The sequence below is a fragment of the Megascapheus bottae genome, unplaced genomic scaffold (assembly GCF_031878675.1).
Source record: "Megascapheus bottae isolate mThoBot1 unplaced genomic scaffold, mThoBot2.hap1 HAP1_SCAFFOLD_40, whole genome shotgun sequence".
In the NCBI taxonomy this organism is placed as follows: Eukaryota; Metazoa; Chordata; class Mammalia; order Rodentia; family Geomyidae; genus Megascapheus; species Megascapheus bottae.
Genome location: NW_028327715.1, coordinates 4,513,054 through 4,531,104, shown reverse-complemented (window position 1 = coordinate 4,531,104; position 18,051 = coordinate 4,513,054). Strand labels below are relative to the sequence as shown.

The window sequence follows — 18,051 nt, the reverse complement described above, 5'->3', positions numbered from 1 at the left end:
TTGGAAGGGGTGCTAGAGCTAAAATTCTTTGTGGACAGATACCTTGTCCATCATGTCAATACAATGCCAAAATGCATAGTTTATTCACCGGTGGTGTCTCCATAGGTTAATATTCAGAAAAGGAATCTGATTCAGTTTTGAATATATAACACAATTTTAACATGGCATGAAGCCATGATTCTAAGTTCCTATTGTATATATGGGTTCCTGGCTTTCTTCCATGTGGTTATCGTGCATATTGATTCTTTTATCTGTGTATCCGATGTGAATCTATGCTGAGCTATATTTAAATTAGCCAATAAACATTTGATTTTATTTTCTGATCCAATTCATTAAAATGAAATATTCTGTTTTTTTGTGATATTAAACACCCTTCTCAAACACCTCTCAGACACAACTAGTTGGATTATGTCAGATTCTTCACTCGCTCAATCCACATACTGAAGTTCACAGCACAGCACACGATATATGTCTGTCCAAATCTTTGGCACTAATGATTTTAATATGAACTTATGAATTTGAAACCTCTGAGAATTATCGAATTCGAAAGAAGCTAAGAGTTAGTAACAAAATAGGATTCACAATTCAGAATGCTTAGTCTTCGATTGGGATTTAAACTTTTATCACATGAGGCATATATACTTATTTTTTTTATTTTTCTTGGATGTAGGACCTGAATTCTGGGCCTGGGTGTTTCCTTGAGCTGCTCAGCCCAAGGCTACTGCCCTACCCCTTGAACCACAGCACCACCTCCATTTTTCTGGTGGTTAATTGGAGATAAGTGTCTTATGGATATTAGGGCCAGGGCTGGCTTTGAATCCTGATCCTCAGATCTCAGCCTCCTGACTAGGTAGGATTATAGGCATGAGACACCGTGCCCAGCTACATGAGGCATATTTATTATCAGAAGCACAAATCATAATCATCCATTTTGAGTATAACTCTAAGTATCATATTGAATATAAGATATTGACATTTCTAAGGAGTGTCCCAATATTCATATTTATGAAATGAATTATAGAGCACTTAATGCTTTCTCCCACTGATTGTTTAGAGTAACCTGGGATATAAATTCCTTTGGCTATATTATTGAAAATACAAAGACACCTTGTAGGAGAAGATAGAATGTAAATAATGAACATACCAAAGGTTATGCTCTCTCACACATATCTTGCCCTTCTGCTGTATTAGACTGAGTCATGTCCTGCCGAGAAAACCATTATCTTTTATCAGTCTCACCTACTAAAATCAGATAAATCATGGTATTTAGAGCAAAAGAAAATTTGATCCTTAAAGAAGCAAAAGTGCAAATCCTCAAGTATTCAAAGTAACCAAGAGCAGGGGCCAGGAGTTTGGCCTAGCGGTTAAAGTGCTTGCCTAGCATGCATGAAGACCCGGGATCGATTCCTCGGTACCACATACATAGAAAAAAGTCAGAAGTGGTGCTGAGACTCAAGTGGTAGAGCTGTAGCCTTGAGAAAGTCCAAGGACAGTGCTCAGGCCCTGAGCTCAAACCCAGGACTGGCAAAAAAAAAATGTCTTCTAGGGCTGGGAGCTTGGCCTAGTGGTAGAGTGCTTGCCTAGCTTGCGCGAAGACCCTGGTTCGATTCCTCAGTAACACATACATAGATCAAAGCCAGAAATGGTGCTGAGACTCAAGTGGTAGAGTTCTAGCCTTGAGAAAATCCAAGGACAGTGCTTAGGCCCTGAGCTCAAGCCCAGCACTGGCAAAAAAAAGTAAACAGTAGGGCCAGGAGCAGGAGTGGATAGTGAAACTCATTACGAAGCCCCATTCTGTGGCTTGCTCCACTGATCCTATTCAGAGAGCTTGATGACTTAAAAAATTATCAATTCACAAGGTCACTTTGACCTGTAATGAAAAAGGCAAATGCAGTGTACTACTTTAATTATTCTGTGGATCTACTTCTAAGCTTACCTTTATTAGCTATCATTTTGACTGACCATTTAACATAACAGTAAATCTGTTGAGAAAATTTCCGTTAAATGACTTTTTAGAAGTAAATTGGACTACTTACCTTGCCCTCGTGCCTTTACTGGAGTTTGTATCCTTAGCTCTTCAGCCTCAGAGGACTGAGCAGCACACGTCTTCAAAAGAACTAAGCAAGGAGTCTGCAGAATAATGGGATGAACAATGAGCCAGTGGGAGATGTGGAGATCACATTCTGACAAGATGCTTGAACTTCCTCTCTTAGCAGGAATGGGACAGGAAAATGTGAGAAACATGTATATGACATGAAAGATCATGAATAGAGGGGCTGATACACGACTTGTATGGCCAGTATGTCTTTTTAGGAGCCATTGACCAGGAATCCAAACACCTATGTCCAGGCACAACTTCCTGACACACAGAGTGATAGCTAGGGTGCATAGTTCAACCAGGAATATATTGGGAATAAAAGCAAAACAGAAGGACAAGTCATGAGTTCAAGCCCCAATTCCAATACCAGGAAGTACATAAATGACAGATAGAAAAGACAGACTTATAGATGATAGATTGTATAATCATATCTGCACATAGGTACTTGTATTCAGGGAGGAATTATCTGAACATATTAATATTCAAAGACATCAGCAATCTAACTTGTTATGGAAGTCTAGGAGATAATTTTGAAACTTTTTTTTATGGTGACAGTTTCTATGACTCGTTTTTATCTTTATATTCATCACTATTCATTGCTTCAGAATTTTTCTGTGAAATGCTGTGTAACAATTAAAAGAAAAAATAAATACTTGACCTTTCTGACCCAGAGTCTATTAAACTAGCCTCAGGTATCTTCAGCTAATCACAGTCCTTTACTTATGATATTCAAATATCTATTGCTGAAGAAAGCACATAACCATACATTCCTATACATGTTCTTTCTCATGATCTTTTCTTTTGTTCCAATTAATAGCACTGCTGAGAATTAGTCTCTTCACTAATAACACTTTTCTATGTTTTTAAATCTGCTTACTTAAGAAAGGCGAAAAAGCAGATTACATTGAAATGCAAACTTGCCTTCTCTTGTTTTCTAACACAGTAAGCTTAAACATAGGGCCTAAATGTTATCCTTTCCCTTTTTACAATCAAGGATACCGTTCTACCACTTGAGTCATAGCTCCACTTCTGATTCTTTGCTGCCACTACTGGCTTCAATCTGATCCTCAGATCTCAGCTTCCTGAGTAGCTAGGATTCCAGGCATGAGTCCCTGGTGCCTAGCTCAAAGAAAATCTTTATACATATGTCTTGCCACTGAGCAAAAGATCAACACAGAAAAAAAAGCCATATAGTATGACGCTAAATGAAAGGACCTCCAGGATGTAGAAACAAAAGCCATATAATGAGTGATTGTTGTCCTTGATGTACTATGTTATCTCTCATCTGTTTTACTGTCCCTTGGTTATCTCATATTGTTATAATACTTAACCTCATTATCTGATATATTTTATATATGCTTAATTGGTTATTTGAAATAGGAGAGGGAAAGGGGGAAATTAAGTTGTGAGAGGGGATGGGGGAGGGAAATGGGAAACAGGACATGAGAAAGGGTATCAATATTTGTGAAGTAATGCACCTTCTATCTTATGAATATAATGTAACCCTACTATTAATTACAATAAAAATATATGGAAAAAAAAGAATTGTGCTTGAGAGACAGCAAGGGAAGAGATGACATTGTCCACAAAGGAATGTACTTTTTACTTGATGAATATAACTAACCCCTCTGTACATCACCTTTATAATGACAATAATACAAAATAACTAAATTAAAAGAACCATAGAAGGAATCTGTAGAATAATGATATAAACAAAACGAGCTGTGGGGAGTTGTGAAGATCACATTCTGACAAGATGAATTTCCTCTTTCAAGAGCAATGGAATATTAAATGTGAGAAGCCTGTCTGTGAAATGAAAGATCATATATACATGGGGCTCCGATAAGCCCTGTATGGCCAGTATGTCTTTTTTAGGATACAGAGGCCACTGACCAGTAATCCAAACATGTATGTGCAGATACAACTTCCTCAGACACAGAATCATAGCTAGGGTGCCTATTTCGCCTAGTATTTCAGTTAGGAAAAAGCCAAAACAGGAGAGCAAGTCCTTGAGTTTAAGCCCCAATGCCAGTACTAGGAGATAGTATCTGCACATAGGTGTATTTATATCCAGAAAGGAATCATCTGAACATATTAAAATTCAAAAGCATCAGCAAACTATCTGGTTATAGGACTAAGTTAGTGGTTAATTTTTCTGGATGATGGCGGTTTCTATGGTTTTAGTGTTTCTTTTTCTTTATACTCATCTCCTCAATTGTTTTATGAAAAACTTTTTGCCAGTCTTTGGACTTGAACTCAGGGCCTGGGCACTGTCCTTGGACATTTTTTGCTCAACACTCGCACTCTGCCACTTGAGCCACAGCACTACATCTGGCTTTTTCTATGTAGGTGGTACTGAGGAATTGAACCCAGGGCTTCATGCATGCTAGGCAAGAACTCTATCACTAGGCTATGCTCCTGGCCCATTCTCCAATCTTTTAATTAAAACAGATTATTTTCTTTGGGCTCACCTACAACAATCCCCTGTGGTTTGGTTCCTAGTTAACATTTCTACTAAAAATAAAACCTACTTCCACCCATCACACCGTGCCCTTAAATCTCCCCTTATATCCCTCTGTGCCATGCTATACAACTTTTAATTCCTCAGATGTCCTGTCCAATCCCAACGTGTGCCAAACCAACCTCTGCATTGTCAAGTCCCTGGCCAGTCCCAATGATGCCGCTTTGGGTGCAGCTCCTCCTTGACCAGATGTATGGACCCAGGCTTTTCCTCCCCCTGTAAACTGGTCTTTCCAATTCCACAGTACACGCTGTACTCCCACACTTAGTTCAAAACTGTAAACACCCAAGCCCTAAACCCTCATCCAGGCCAACAGAAATGGGCCATTTTTCTCCCAGTTGTTGAGGGAGTAAACTTGGTGTCAACTATGGCATCCTTATGGCTATCTGGTGGGAGTCCCCACCAATAACTCGGTGAACACTTACTCTCCTCTGTTCAGGGTTCTCCAATGCCCTGTGCCTTTTACAAACTCAAATAAACATAAAAAAGGCTGAAGTGGTAGAGAGCTAACCCTGAGTTAAAAAAAAGCTTAGAAACAGCACCCAGGCAGACTGAGGTCAAGCCTTTAGGGTACAGACAGACAGACAGACACACACAAACTACAAATGGATACATAGAGCAAAGTCTGCTGTACAAATAACTGGCTCAGGGACTAAAGCTTGAGCTAACAGGAGATGGTTTTTACTGGATTCCTTCCTTCAACTCCACTCAGTCAGGTAAATGAACCCAGTAGGGTGACTCAGGCCTGGGGGTGGGATGGGCCACAGTGAGCCAATCACCACAGGTTGATTCTGATTGGCTAATTGTAGGAGCGTCTTCATGAATCGTCCAATGAGAAGCGTCCATGGCAAGAGGCTCACGCTGCCAACGTGAGTGGGGCTGTCTCCTCCTGAACTTTAATTCAGTCCCTGCTGTGGAGTCGCTGCTCAGTAACAACTCCCGCCATCCCAGTTGGGGAAGCTGAGCTGTGGTCCTGAGAGCGGCCTCTCGGGGCTCTTCCCTGGACGCCAGCGCCCTCCACCCCGGGCCTTGCCCCGCTGCTGACGTTTCTCCGGGTTAGACTCCCACAGACGTCATGGCCCGGGCTGGTTTCAGAGCCGCCCGCGGGGGTGTGGGGTGCAGTGCCTGTGGATCTCCGCGAGGACAGCGGGGTGCGCGGGGAGCGGGAAGTGGTGAGTGCGGACCCTGGTCCGCGGTCAGGATCCTGGGCGGGGTGGGGGGCGGATCCTGAAGGCAGGGCCTCAGCTGGGTCTGGTAGGCCCTAGGGGGCCGGGTAGTGAAGAGCTCCTCCAGGTAGTGAAGGGCTCCTCAGCCCTCCAAGGCCTAGAGAAGGGCTGGGGCGGGGCGGGGCTGGCAGCGGGCACCTGAGTCCTAGGAGTCCTGCCACCCGGTCCTGGCCATCCTGTCTGCTCCAGAGGAGGTGAAGTCACCACAGGCTGTGTGGGGTGGAGGAATTTATTATTTGTAAGAAGGAGCAGGGGGAATGTGGTGACCCCAGTCGTCTGTCCCTTCTCCTGGTTTTCCTAAGAGACTTTTCAGGGCCAAGGGAAGCAGGGTTTAAATCCCCGGACCATTCTGAGTGCTCCCAAGATAAATAATGTGACTTTTCACCTGTCTCCTAAATTACCAAACACATTGGAGATGGAGATCCATATGCACATCTGGTGGTGGTGGATGTTGGAGAGATCTGTTGTCCTCTCTGACATGTGACTGATTTCAGGTTTGTTTTATGATGTCGATGTATGTGTGTGCATGTGTTTGTGTTCATGTATGAGTCTGGGCGCTAAATTCAGGTCCTGAGCTTGTTCACTCAGGCTGGTGCTCTACCACTTGTGCCACAGCTGCCCTTCCTGCTTTCTGGTGGATAATTGGAGATAAGAGTCTCACAGATGTTCCTGCCCAGTGTAGCTTTCAAATCTCATCCTCCTGAGTAGCCAGGATTATACAGGGTACTTCTGCCCCTGGCAACAGGATGAATGTTGACTTTTAATAGTTACTTTTTTTGGGGGGGGGTCATGAGTCTTGAACTCGGCCTGGGTCCTGTCCCTGAGCTCTTCAGCTCAAGGTGACTGCCCTACCCCTGAGCCACAACCTCACTTCTCATTTTTTAGTGATTAATTGGGGATAAGAGCCTCACAGCTTTTTAGTGCCCAAGCTGGCTTTGAACCCTGTTCCTCAGATCTCAGCCTCCTGAGTAGCTAGGATTACAGAGATGAGCTTCTGTGCCAGGCTTTGTGCCTCCATTTCTGTGTCTTCCCGTTAGCCCCTGGAATTCATTTAGATAAATATAATATAGGATCAGAGTAGATGTTGATTTTCCTTCTTTCAACCTTGAGTCATATTTAATTGTTCTTTCAACAAGAGGTGAACAGTTTAAAATTAAAAAATCACAGTTCTGTATTACTTTTAACATTATTTAAATATTTCAATTAAGAGATACAATGCATTAAAACCAATATCAAAGTGTGTGTCTACAGGAAAACTCTTTAACTATTGTAAATATAATGAATTTTAGAGTAGAAGAGATGGAGTTGACAAAGTCAAAGTATTAAAATTTTCAGTACTATTCCAATACTGGTGGCTCACATCTGTAATCCATGCTACTGGAGTGTGAGATTTAAGGATCACAATTCCAAGCCTGTTTGGAAGAAAAGTCCATGAGATTCTTATTTCCAATTAACTACCGAAAAGTAAGAAGTAGAGCCTTGGCTTAAGTGGTAGAATGCCAGACCTGAGCAGAAAAACCCAGGGATGTTGCTCAGGACTGAGTTCAAATCCCAGGACCTGCACCAAAAAACAAAAACAAAAACAAAAAAGGTGGGGGGAGCGGGCAAAATACTTTCAAAATAACATGCTGAGTTGATGTGTTGAGTTGAAAACTCACTCTTTAAATTAAAAGTGTGTGTGTGTGTGTGTGTGTGTGTGTGTGTGCGCGTGCGTGGGCGCGTGAGCGTGTGCATGCACATGCACATGGATGCGTTCTCAGGCACACACGTGCTTGGGTTCCTGCATTCATGAGTGTTTATGCCTAATAGGTAGGATAATCGTAGCCGAGGCTATGTGCCCAGCTTGAAGAGCTTCTTTTTTCCTTTTCTTTTTTTGTAGATCATGGGGCTTGAACTCCAGGCCTGTCCCTGAGCTCTTCAGCTCAAGTCTACTGCCTTGCCCCTTGAGCCACAGCCCCACTTCCAGTTTTCTAGAGATTAATTGGAGATAAGAGTCTCAGACTCTTCAAACTTAATAGCTTCTTTCTGGAAGATAGGCTCCCAAACTGTACATCAGGGATTAATAATACCCCTGGATAACCCCGTGGTGCTATGAGGACTGAATGTGTTATTAGTATAAAAAGTGCTTAGAACAATGCCTGGCAGATAGAAAGCCCTCAATAACTCATATTACTTTGATCTTGAAATCACAGGGATCTTGTTGTGATAGGACAGCCTGGCTGACTTTGTGGTGACTGAGTATTGAGAAATGTATATAGCTTAACTGTAATTCCCAGGATAGCAGAAGTGACTCCATTTTGTGTAGCAGCTGCAGTTTAGTCATAAAAAGAAATTGAAAAATAACCAGCAAGATGTTCACGGTCAGAGTGACCGAGAACTGAAATTGTATAGACAGGATAAGAAGTAAGATAAGGAGTATGTGAATAACATGTTATGACCAGAAGAAGGACACGTAAGCCCTTCTCTAGCCAAAAAGGAAAATTCCACTACTGCCCAGAATAAACCCCCAGCCTTATTTGAATTAACCAATCCCTACACTGTAACCATGCTTCTGCTTCTGTAACCATGCTTCAGCTACCCATAAATACTCCCCTCTCCCCAGCCTCGGCGCGCAAGTCTTCTAGGAGACTTTGTTGCCCCAGGCGCCCGTGTACCCAAATAAACCTCTTGCTGTTTGCATCCGTCTGCGTGGTCTCGTTGTTCCTTGGGAAGGGTCTCCTTCTGGAAGACGTCCCGCTGAGTCGGGGGTCTTACATTTGGAGGCCCCAGCGAGATTGGAGGCCCCCACCCAGGGACCACCGACCCACCTCCGGGAGGTAAGCTGGCCAGCAAATTTTTGTTGTTTTCTGTGTGTCTTGTCTTATGTTAAGAGTATTTCTGGAATCTGTGACTCGGCCGTGTCAATCTGTATTCTGGCGGACCCGTGGAGGAGCTGACGAGCTCGTACTCCCGACCGCAGCCCCTGGGAGACGTCCCTGAGGCATCTGGGGTCAGATTTCTGACCCGTCTGATTTCTCTTTTTTTGGGGGGCTTCGCCTCAGTCTGAGGACTCTTTAGTCCAGCTGATAAGGGAAACATCTGGGTTTCTTCCAAACACCAGTTTACTTTCGGTTTTGGAACGAAGCCGCATTGTGAAGTCTTTTGTCTGTTGTGTATTTTTGTTTCTTGTTTTAATTGTGACGGGACTGAAACTGACTACTAACATGGGACAGACTGTGACAACCCCTTTAAGTTTAACTTTACAGCATTGGAAGGATGTGCGGACCGTGGCCAGCAATCTGTCAGTGGAAGTCCGCAAAAACAGATGGATGATTTTCTGTTCTTCTGAGTGGCCAACTTTTGATGAGTGTGTGTGAATGAGTGAGTGAACATGTTCAAGGTTAAATTATCAGCATGCTGTATAAAACAATGGATAAATTTATACTTGAAATAAAAAAAAAGGGCAATTGGGTAAATCTAAGTCTAAACTTCAAGAAAATTATTAGGTTAAAATATTTTACAATGTCTCAAAGGGTTATTGCATTGTTTTAAAGAGAAACTGGTAAAAAGTATTTTTCTAAATTAGAAAAATTATTTTCTAAATGAAATTTGCATTAAAAAATAATTTAATATTGAAATGCATAGAGCTGTTTACATTGTAAACATTGTGTCCTGTTTAGCCCAGAGGTATTAGGGAATTTGGAATCTATTTCCTTAAGTTAAAATTTGGAGATAAATATTAGGAATTAAAATGTAAATTTATTTATTAATGTCAGAGACTTTAAGAGAAAGGATGGGAAAACTTAGGATAGTCCTGTGTGACCATCTTGGGGGGTGAGAGGTGAACTGGCAAAGGTGCAGCTCTGGGTTCCCATGGTGGAAAAGGCCCTAAGGGAGGGTCCACGCATGGTGAAAAAAAGTAAGCTGGCACGAAGGCTGTTTATCTAAACCTGGTCAGATGGACTGCGTGGACCATCTTCGTCCTTTTTCTTTGCAGACTGACACTGAAAATCTGATGGTAAAATGTGGATGATGTGATTAATATTTCTTAAACTGCCCCCTAAAATGTATTAAATCAGGAAAAAGGGTTTTAAAAGGAATGTTTAAAGGTTTATCTCCTTATGATTTGGTTTCATGCTACTTTGGAATTGGATATATTTTTCAAAAGAAGGAAATTAAGTCTGGACTTTCTGTACACGGATGATGTTTGTAGTTCTTGCATTAAGGAAAAAACTTATTTGAGTTTAAACTGTTACTGGAGTTTTAGGCAGTAACCTAAACTGCAGGAAAAAAAATGCCTCTCCAAAAAGGAAACCTGAGAAACAGCCCAAGGTCCTACCCCCAGATGAATAGATTTTAGTGGACCTGGGATGATTGCCAACAGTAATTGCAGGCGTTGCTGACATCTGAAGAGAGACAATGTGTGTTCCTGGAAGCCCGGAAAAATGTACCGGGTGACAATGCACCCAGTTGCCCAATGAGATAAACACTGCTTTTCCTCTAGAGCATCCTAATTGGGATTTCACTACTTCTAAAGGTAGGAACCATCTAATTCTTTATCGCCGGTTGCTTATCGCGGGTCTCCATGGGGCCTCCAGGCGCCCCACCAATTTGGCTCAGGTTAAGCAAGTGACCCAGAAAAGTGAGGAGTCTCCTGTAGTGTACAATAAGCGGGAGACTCAGGAAGTAAGTAGGGAAGAGGGACAGAGCAAGTGAAAAAGGAAGCAGTAAGTAGGGAAGAGGAACAGAGCAAGTGAAGAAGGGAAGCAGGAAGTAGTGGAGAGAGAGAAAGAGAGTTAGCAGAGGGACAGAGACAGAGGAGACAGAGAAGAGAGGCTAAGAAGGGAGGCAGAAGAGAGAGAGAATGTTAGGGACCGGAAAAGAAGTAAGGAGATGAGTAAGTTACTGGCCACAGTAGTGACAGGACAGCGACAGGATAGACAGGGAGGAGACAGACGGGGCCCAGCCCGACTTAACAGACCTTCCCCTCCGAGACGCAGACTTCACCTGGTTCACAGACGGCAGCAGTTTTTTGGAGAATGGAGAGCGGAAGGCGGGAGCGGCTGTTACCACCGAGAGTGAGGTAATTTGGGCCGAAGGGCTACCTCCTGGGACATCGGCTCAGAAAGCCAAACTCATTGCCATGACCAAGGCCCTCCAAATGGCTGAAGGTAAGAGACTCAACATCTACACGGATAGCTGATATGCATTTGCTACGGCTCACATACATGGAGAAATTTATAGAAGAAGGGGCTTACTGACCTCAGAGGGAAAGGACATTAAGAACAAAGCCGAAATTATAGCCCTGTTGACTGCACTATTCTTGCCTAAAAGACTGAGCATTATGCATTGCCCGGGCCACCAAAAGGGGGAATCAATGGAGGCCAGAGGCAACCACCTAGCAGACAAAGCGGCCCGGGAAGCTGCACTCCAGGGTCAGGGAACTCCACAAGTGCGAGTCCTCCCAATGACAGAAAAGTCCCTCTGCAACCTTCCTCCACTCCCATACACTCCAGAGGATATTGAGTGTCTTAAGAAAATGGGGGCGGCCTATGACCCCAAACAAGGACAATGGACTTTCGATGGGAAAACAGTTTGGCCTAAAAAGTGGACTTTTGAATTTATTTCTAATCTCCACACCTTAACCCACTTAAGCAAGAATAAAATGAAGACCCTCATAGACCGGCAAGAAAACTTCGGCCATTTCTTGGGAAAAGATGGAGCCCTGCAGCGAGTATCTGATCAGTGTTCTGCATGTGCTCGGGTCAACGCAGGGCGGGCCAAGATTGGACTTGGAGTCAGAGTGAGAGGGCACCGCCCAGGTGTTCATTGGGAAATTGACTTTACAGAAATCAAACCCGGACAGTATGGCTATAAATATCTCTTAGTATTCATAGATACCTTCTCTGAATGGGTAGAAGCCTATCCCACCAAGCATGAAACAGCCCGAGTAGTAACTAAGAAACTACTGGAAGAAATTTTTCCCAGGTATGGCATGCCCCAGGTACTAGGAACGGACAATGGGCCAGCATTTGTCTCCAAGGTAAGTCAGTTGGTGGCCAAGTTATTGGGGATTGATTGGAAGTTGCATTGTGCTTACAGACCCCAGAGTTCAGGACAGGTAGAAAGAATGAATAGAACCATAAAGGAGACTTTAATTAAATTAGCCATAGCAACTGGCGTAAAGGATTGGGTGTCCCTACTCCCCTTAGCCTTGTATAGGGCCCGGAACACACCGGGCCCCCATGGGCTAACTCCTTTTGAAATTATGTATGGAGCACCCCCACCTCTTGTAAACTTCCTTCATCCTTATGTTTCTGATTATGCTAATAGCCCCTCTTTCCAGGCCCATTTACAGGCTCTTCAGATAGTCCAGAAGGAAGTCTGGAAACCCCTGGCGGCGGCATATCGGGAGCAGCAGGACAGGCCTATCATCCCGCATCCCTTCCAAATTGGAGACTCGGTGTGGGTGCCACGACACCAAACCAACACAGTCCTGCTGACAACTCCCACCGCTCTCAAAGTAGACGAGATCACTGCCTGGGTCCACGCCTCCCATGTGAAAGCGGCTCGTCAGGATCAGGACAATTCCACCGACCAGACCCCAGAATGGAAATTGCAGCGCACCCTAAATCCCTTAAAGATAAGACTTTCTCGGTTGTAATTTTCTCTTGTTTACTTCCCTTACTGATGGCCTCTAATAGTCCATATACCCCCAGAAACATGACCTGGCAAATCAGGTCCCAAATGGGAGAAATTGTATGGTTAACTACTGGGACCCACACTCCTGGCACTTGGTGGCCCAGCCTTACCCCTGATTTTTGTCAATTGGTTGCTGGAATTAATGAAGGAGGATGGTGGTTTGTGTGCTGTTTTAAAAGAGGAATGCTGTTTTTACGCAGACCAGACAGGAATTGTACGGGAAACTATGAGTAAACTTAGAGAAAGACTAGCAGAAAGAGAGAAGGAATTCCATTCCCAAACAAGGATGGTTTGAAAGCTGGTTCAATAAGTCCCCTTGGTTTGCAACCCTCTTGTCCACCATAGCAGGTCCACTCATTATACTCATTTTGATTCTCACCTTTGGCCCTTGTATTCTTAATAAATTAGTCCAGTTTGTAAAAGACAGATTATCAGTGGTTCAAGCCTTAATACTTACCCAGCAATATCAGCAAGTGAAAAATAGAGACAGTCTTCATTGAATGAAAGATTCCATTCAAGGAACCAGAAGAAAATGGGGGAATGAGAAATGTATAGCCTTAACTGTAATTCCCAGGATAGCAGAAGTGACTCCATTTTGTGTAGCAGCTGCAGTTTAGTCATAAAAAGAAATTGAAAAATAACCAGCAAGATGTTCACGGTCAGAGTGACCGAGAACTGAAATTGTATAGACAGGACAAGGAGTAAGATAAGGAGTATGTGAATAACATGTTATGACCAGAAGAAGGACACGTAAGCCCTTCTCTAGCCAAAAAGGAAAATTCCACTACTGCCCAGAATAAACCCCCAGCCTTATTTGAATTAACCAATCCCTACACTGTAACCATGCTTCTGCTTCTGTAACCATGCTTCAGCTACCCATAAATACTCCCCTCTCCCCAGCCTCGGCGCGCAAGTCTTCTAGGAGACTTTGTTGCCCCGGGCGCCCGTGTACCCAAATAAACCTCTTGCTGTTTGCATCCGTCTGCGTGGTCTCGTTGTTCCTTGGGAAGGGTCTCCTTCTGGAAGACGTCCCGCTGAGTCGGGGGTCTTACAGTATCTCTCACCATGGAGGATCAGAAAGATGAGCCAGGAATTGCCTGTCAACCTGGCTTCTTCTGCAGTACGTTTGCTGTGGCTAATGGAGGTATTCTCTTAAAAAAAAAAAAAAAAAAAAAAAAACCTTGAGGAATTCAAATTGCTGGCTAACACATTGGTCCTAAAAGTTGATTGAGTTGTGAATAGGTATAAAAAATGAAAACAACTCAGAGGGCTCATATTCTCTTTACTATGCTGAAGTTAGATCTAAAATGCACTGGGATATGACAAATGATAAAGGAATTCTAGCTACTCACATACAGGGAGACCAGAAGAGAATTCTCTTGAAAGAATCACAAAGGTGCAATGCCTGAATACCTTTTCATATTTATATAAAATAATATATGTACTGAAATGAACTTCAAGATATAAAAACAATGGACTTTTTTTTCCTTTTTTGCCAGTCCTGGGGCTTGCCCTCAGGGCCTGAGCACTGTCCTTGGTTTTTTTCCACAAGGCCTAGCACTCTGCCACTTGAGCCATGGTATCATTTCTGGCTTTTTCTATGTATGTGGTACTGAGGAATTGAACTCGGGTCTTTGTGCATGCTAGGCAAGCACTCTACTACAGCCAGGTTCCTAGCCTGGTCTATTTTTGTCTGAAAACTTGACACTACTGTCAGCATTAACGTCACCACCTAGTGCAGGAATAGGGTCAAATACTGACTGCGTGTAAGTTAATGTTGCACGATCTGTTCACAGGGCAATGACAGGTGGTATAGCTTCTTCATCCCCATCTTCTCTGTTGTTGCTGATGTTTCTGATCCTTTGGAATTCAGTGCTTAGTGTACTGGAAAGGAAGTCATTTTTCTCAGGAGGAATCAAACATATATGTTTCTGCTTCACAGTGTTAAGAGTTTTAGAACTAGAAGACATTCAGCACAGCCTACAGATACTTCTACTCTAGTTTTGTGATATTTTGAGGTCTGAATCGGCCAAGCCCACTGTTGTGGCCTGCCAGTAAATTCTTCATTACCATCATCAAAGCCAACATGAATGTTGTGCTCAAAATCAGATGAAGGAGAAATCTTTTTACCTTTTTTTGTTTGTTTTGGTCATGGGACTTGAACTCTGGGCGTGACTGCTGCCCCTGAGCTCTTCAGCTCAAGGCTACCCCCCTACCCATTTAGTTACAGCACCATTTCCGGGGTTTTGGTGGTTAGGTGGAGATAAGAGTCTCATGGACTTTAGTGCCCAGGCTGGCTTTGAACCAAGATCCTCAAATCTCAGCTTCCTGAGTAGCTAGGATTTCAAGTGTGAGCCATCGAGCCCAGGTTTTTACTTTCTTTTTCAGTGCTGGAGAAATGTGAACATAGTTATTCCTGGTTTTTACAAAGAACGGGAGGTGGGGCAGATGTTTCAAATTGATTCACTGATAAAGGATTTTGGATTCACTGATGAAGGATTTTTGCCTCTAGTGCCAAATATAACTGCTCCTCAGGAGGTGTGGTGGTGCTGGAGGCTGCTCTCCCAATTTTCTATTATCAGACATGATTCAGAATTTTGAAAAGATCATAAAAGCCAGCTATCATACTGCTTGATATTTATTTAAATAAGCTGAAGACACTGCATATAAAATTGTTTACAAGAGTCTGTCATCCCAGCCACTTGGGACTCCGATGTGGAAGAATCTCTTGTGCCCAGGAGTTTGATGCCATCTTGGGCATTCTTAGGACAAGCAGGTGGCAGAGGAGGAAATATCTCTAGTTCCAGCCCTGTTGAAGAGCTCCAGAGGGGCTGGGAAGCTGCCAGAGGAGGAGCAGCATTGGAGCACGGCTGGGACAGCAGCTATACCCCAAGGACCAGATAGGACAGGTCTGGGCCAGAGTGGAAGTAAGACAGCCACTACTGCAAGTGGTCACAACTGTGAGAGCAGTGACCAGATGTTAATTATTCTTCCTCCTCCCCTCCCCCTCTCCCTGTCCCTCCCTATCTTCCTCCTCCCTCTCTTCCTCCTCCTCCTCCTTCTTCTTTTGTCAGCCATGGGGCTTGGACTCTGGGCCTGGACATTGTCCCTGAGCTCTTCAGCTCAAGGCTACCACCCTACCTCTTGAGCCACAGCTAGTGGTTAACTGGAGATAAGAGTTTTACAGACTTTAGTGCCTGGGCTGGCTTTGAACCGTGATTCTCATATGTCAGCCTTGTGAGTAGCTATGATTACAAGTGTGAGCTTCCAGGGCCTGGCCAGATGTTGATTCTTAAGTGAAAGGCTGATTAACATCTGACCATGATGGGCCAGATGTTTTCCGGTTTCTGGGTTTATTGATAGAAGGAAACCCAGAAACATAACATTTACATGGATAGGGAGAAAAGAGCTTTGCTTTCTGAAGAAGGCAAAAATAGAATAGAATTGTAGAGAAGGGATGAGAAAAGACAGCAAAATTGGTTCTTACTCTAGAAATCCTTTGTGTATTTTGGATACCGAGGCCAGGACTTGGATTTAGGCATTGTCTCTTAGTTTTTCATTAAAGGTCAGCACTCTACCACTTGAGCTACACCTGTATATCCAACTTTTTTTTTACTACTTTATTGGGAAATAAGAGTCTTACAGTTGGGGATGGGAGTTTGGCCTAGTGGTAGAGTGTTTGCTTAGCATGCATGAAGACCTGGATTCAATCCCTTGGTACCACATACATAGAAAAAGCTGGAAGTGGTGCTGTGGCTCAAGTGGTAGAGCTCTAGCCTTGAGAAAGCCCAATGACAGTGTTCAGTCCCTGAATTCAAGCCCCAGAACTGGCCAAAAGAAAAAAGAAAAAAAAATGTAACAGTGGCCCACACTGGCTTTGAAACTTGATCTTGAGATTTGGACTGATTCCAAACTTTTGGTAGATTGTGCGAAGCCTGAGCGGTATGAAAACTGAACTGGACATCTAGTTGGGGTTGGATAACCAACTCATTGGTGTTGTAAACAACAGATAATAGTTATCAAAAGTCATGACAAACTCCTATAGTACAGGTTATTGCCTTCAAAGAACAAACACAAGTGGTGTAACAAAAGCCATAAAAAAACCTAAAGGACAGCATCTAGGCCCTGAGTTCAAAGCCCCCAAAGAAGTTATTCCTGGTACAGAGATCCTAAAATATCTTGAAATCTGATAACCAATTGGAGTGTCTTTGATTCTTTTCATAAGCTGTTTTCAAATATTGTCTGAATGCATGGGAACATGAACTCTGCCAGAGTGCTGCCTCTCTGTAGCATTGGCAGGCTGGGGACTGGCAGCCTGGCACCCCTGACTCACCCCTCTTAAACTGTCAATACTCAGGAAGCTCAGTTTGAAGCTCTCTTTGGCATGAAAGTCCATATCTCCAATTAATCACCAAAAAGGCAGAAGTGGAGTCATGACTCAAGTAGTAGAATGCCAGGCCTGCACAAAACAACTTAAGGAGCCGGCCGAGGTGGCTCACACCCCTAATCCTAGCTACTCAGGAGGCTGAGATGTGAGGATCACAGTTGAAAGCCAGCCCTGGCACTAAAGACCATGAGACTCTTATCGCCAATTAACCACTAGAAAAGTGGAAGTGGTGCTATGGCTCAAGGGGTAGGGTGGTAGCCTTGAGCTGAAGAGCTCAGGAACAGGGCTCAGGCCCAGAGTCCAAGCCCTACAATGACAAAACAAAAACAAAAACAGCTTAAAAGGGATAACACTAGGCTGAGTTCAAGACCCACAGAACTGGCTATCTGATAGGGAAAACATGTTATAGATTGGCCCCTTTAGTGGATAGTGACTATATAGTGAGATGGATTGGGATAAGCCTGAATGCTGTTACAACTGTATTGTCAGCTGCTGGATAATTAAATCATGTTCCCAAACCACAACATATTAGTTGTCACAAGTGATAACAGATAAGTAGAACACAAGTCACAGCCTTCACAGGTTGTAGGGAGTGTTTCATGACTGGTTGATTTTAGGCCTCTGGAAAAATCTTTCATGATGGTAAGAGTGGAATAGAAGGCGGTGTAGAGGAACCAGAGTTCCATTTCCTGGCTGCTAAAGTTTTCCTCAGTGTCCCATAGAATGACCTGTGCTGTGTTGTACCAGCCCAGTGCTAGTGGTCTCTAAGGCCTTGAAGCATTGCCGTCTTGGTTTCCATCAAACCATGAGCCACTGAGGCAGCTTCTCCCAGCCCCTTTTCTTTGTCTTTTTAGTATTTTGTTTTTGTCAGTGTATATGTGTGTATACTAGTCCCGAGGCTTAAACTCAAGACCTGGGCACTGTCTCTTACCTTTTTTGCTCTAGACTAGTGTTCTACCACTCAGCCATAGCTTCAACTTTTTTTTGATGATTGAGATATAAGCCTTAATGGACTTTTGTATCTTGTTTAGACTGGTTTCAGATCTCACACCTCAGCCTCTTGACCAGGTAGGATTATAGGCATGAGCCACTGGAACTCAACTGAAATGCTCTTTTTTTTTTGCCAGTTCTGGGCTTG

The 18,051-nt window shown here is 43.4% G+C and overlaps 1 protein-coding gene across 1 annotated transcript in view; it reads left to right on the top strand.

Moving 5' to 3' along the window:
- The window catches only part of LOC150039389 (zinc finger protein 441-like), a 72,264-nt gene that overhangs the window by 49,399 nt on the left and 4,814 nt on the right, over window positions 1-18,051 (top strand). The window lies entirely within an intron of this gene.